Below are 3,709 nucleotides of genomic sequence, written 5' to 3'. Positions count from 1 at the left end.
CGGAGCCACGTGCGTGCAGCGAATGGATCGTACCAATATGCACGCCGGGGGAGACACCCACGCCCTCGTTCCTCACACCATTCCCAGGAAACTCAAATAGGCATAAAACGCATCTAGAAACAATCATAGAATTGTTTTTCAAAATGGAATAGCCTATTCATGGCAAAAAGACTTTTTAGGTAACAAATAAACTCACTGATTTATGTGGTTTCCCCCATTTTGGGTAAGAAATAGTTGCGCCCAAGATGGCAGACATTCCTCTGCCTCTCCCGGCGGGCGCTAGGGGGAAGGACTGAACTATCTGGGGGAGCACCAAGTAGATTCCCAAATGATTTTAACACGCGTAACTGTATGGAGACAAAATAGGTGACTAGAAAACCATGCTCAGAAAACTGAAACTTCCACACATGATGCTTTTGAAGCTTTGCTTTCAATCAGAGAGATTGCTCGACTGACAAGCTAGGACTTCCCCCCTTTAAGATCTGCGTTTTAGACCCGTCCACTGACGGGGCTAAAGAACGAAGGGTTCCCAAACTTCACGAGGAGTTCGCCACCAGCCAGAGACAGCCAGCACACAAAAAATGACTGCCTCTCGCAATGCAGAATCGTGTCGCGGGTGGCTTTAGCTTCAGTGGTCATTCGCATCGCAGGCTCGCGTTGTCGCGCTCACCCCCAAGCAGGAGGTCACTGTGGTTCAGTCCGCCGGAGACAGCCGCCTTCACACGCGGGAGAACGCGATCACGTGGGCTAGCGTGGGGTGGGCAGGGCGGAGCCTGCTCCGAGTGGCCAGCGAGGCTGTCGGAGTGGCTACTAGGGAAGATTTTGTCCGTCTGTCTTGTCAAAATTTTTGATGTCTCCAACCCAGAGCTCTTCCTTATGGGGTGTTTCTTCAGTCTTAAAAAGGACCAACTGGACGAGCTAAGCGCTTAACAGCACTTTTTCAGTAGACTAATTTAGCTTAAACTATCCATCGCCAGCTCGAAAATTTTTACATGTGTGAGTGTTCTGCCTGCATGTGTATCTGTGCACCACGTGTGTGCCTGATGCCCGCGGTGGCCAGGAAAGGACGAGTTACAGACAGTTTTGAGCTGCCATATGGGTGGGAATTGAATCCGCGTCCTCAGTAAGAGCAAGAAGTGTTCTTAACAGTTGAACCATCGCTCCAGCCCCAGTTTACCAGTTCACTTCCAAAAAAAAAAAAAAATTAATAAAAATATTTTTTAAAAGATCAGTTAGTGCCGGGCGGTGGTGGCGCACGTCTTTAATCCCAGCACTCGGGAGGCAGAGACAGGCGGATCTCTGTGAGTTCCGAGACCAGCCTGGTCTACAAGAGCTAGTTTCAGGACAGGCTCCAAAACCACAGAGAAACCCTGTCTCGAAAAACCAAAAAAAAAAAAAAAAGATCAGTTAGTTCACCGTAAAAGCACTGGAGTGACTGAGCCAAAACTATGAGTTCATGCTAGCCTGTGCAATATAAATGTGTGTGTGTGCGCGCGCGCGCGCGTGCGTGCGTGTGTGTGTGTGTGTGTGTGTGTGTGTGAAGACTCAACAAACGAAACAGGTGGCCAGAGGCCAGTGGATGAGTTAGTCTACTAGAATGTTTTTGATGAGGTCAGAAATCAGGCAGGAGTTAATGGCAGGTGGCTTGGTGGTCGCTTGCTTGTCAAACCTGACAACTTGAGTTTCATCCTGGAAACCCATATTGCAGAGGGAGATAATTGACCTGAGAGTTTGCCTCTGATTTACACAAGCATTTACACAACTAAGTAATTTTTTTTATTTTTTTTTGTTTTTTTTCCCGATTAATTATGCAGGCACACGTCACACTCACACAGCACTCAGACAGTACAGCACAAGCACAGAGACAGACAGACAGACACATTCACACACAGTACTCACTTACCTGGGACTCGTTGTTTTGTTTTTTGAGACAGCATTTCTTTGTTTAACAGTCCTAGCTGTCCTGGAACTAGCTCTGTAGACCAGACTAACTTCAAAGTCACTGAGATCAGCGGCCTGCCTCTGCTTCCTCAGTGCTGGGATTGAAGGTGTGCAGCTCTCAAGCCTCAACTGTTCAGACCCAGGAATCCTGATGATAGCTAGTAGCACATCCCCACTCCCTCTTTTTTTCTTTTCTTCCTTTCTTTCTGTTTTTTTTTTTTTTTCCCCCAGGATGTGGTTTCTCTGTGTAGCCCTGGTTGTCCTGGAACTCCCTCTGTAGACCAGGCTGGTCTCAAACTCTCTGAGATCCACCTGCCCTGCCTCCCAATGCTGGGATCAAAGGCATGTGCTACTACCACTGTCTAATGTCGTCCCTCCTTCTCTAGCTGAGCCAGAGACCTCTTGAGTATCAGGACTGTCAGTCTTACAAGCCCACCCAGGCCTCAGTCAAGGTGGGCAATTACAAGGCTAGCCCAACACAAAATCATGAAAGTATCCAAAACATGTTTTTGCAATTGGTAACTCAACTGCACAGTTCTCAAGTGTGAACTCTAGGTGACAGCTTCATATGAAAATGTCAAAAGGTTGGACACACCTCTTCTCAGAACTTGGCAGCTCCTTGGGACTCTAACCAAACCATGAGCCTTTATCTTCAGCCCTTTGCAGCCTTGTCTATAACTTCTCCATGACTCATCCTTTCTACCTCTGCTTCCAGACAGCTAGCCCTGCCGCTCTTCATCTGCACTCAGGCTCCCCCTGTCCAGCCAGAGCTCCACTCTGTCCTCTTCATGTCACTGGCTGGGCCATCAAGGGAGGTGTTCCTGCTCAGTACTGGATGAAAATGACTTCATGGCCACGTGGTGGTGGTACACACCTTTCATCCCAGTACTCAGGAGGCAGAGGCAGGCAGATCTCTGTGAGTTCGAGGTTAGCCTGGTCTACAAACATTCCATCAGAATGTTTGAAATGGTTCTGGCTAAAGCTGTGTCTTCAGAAGCTGGGTGTGTTTAAGTCTGACTGGCTGTTTCTGACTGACAGTCTATTTGCTTAAGTGGGCAGAGCCGCAAAGGAGAACTCAAGTACTGCCAGTTAGGAAGTCAGATTGACTTGATTCCAATGTCTCTGCTTATTCCCCGGAAAATAAACAGAAACCCTTACAAAGATCTTACCATCAGCTGGGCATGATGGTGCATACCTATAATCCTAGCACTCCGATGGATGCAGGAGGATCAAGAGATAAGGTTATCTATCCTTAGCTCTATTGTGAATTCAAATCCAGCCTGGGTTACATGCGACTTTTTTTTTTTTTTTTTTTTTGGTTTTTCGAGACAGGGTTTCTCTGTGGTTTTGGAGCCTGTCCTGGAACTAGCTCTTGTAGACCACGCTGGTCTCGAACTCACAGAGATCCGCCTACCTCTGCCTCCCAAGTGCTGGGATTAAAGGCGTGCGCCACCACCGCCCGGCTACATGCGACTTTTTAAAAAATAAACAAACAAAAAAACCCAAACAAGAAACAAAACCAAGTAAGGGCTTGTTCTCCAAGGAACAACACCTGAGGTGGTCCTCTGACCTCTGTATACCTGTGCACACTGATTCATGTGTACCTGAGCCCCCCACACCAACTCACACACAAACACGTTTTAGCCCCCTTACACCTCTCTCCAAACTGATTGCTAACCTTAGTAGTGATTTTTAATATAGTTTTACAAAAGACTTATTTATATGGGTGTGGTGTCTGTGGGTGGTCTCAGAGGCCAGAAGATAGATC

Source organism: Microtus oregoni, unplaced genomic scaffold (assembly GCF_018167655.1).
Source record: "Microtus oregoni isolate MIOR12 unplaced genomic scaffold, Mior012 000029F_ref0000214, whole genome shotgun sequence".
Taxonomy (NCBI): Eukaryota; Metazoa; Chordata; class Mammalia; order Rodentia; family Cricetidae; genus Microtus; species Microtus oregoni.
The sequence above is the reverse complement of the archived record's forward strand: the minus strand, read 5'-3'. Positions refer to the sequence as shown.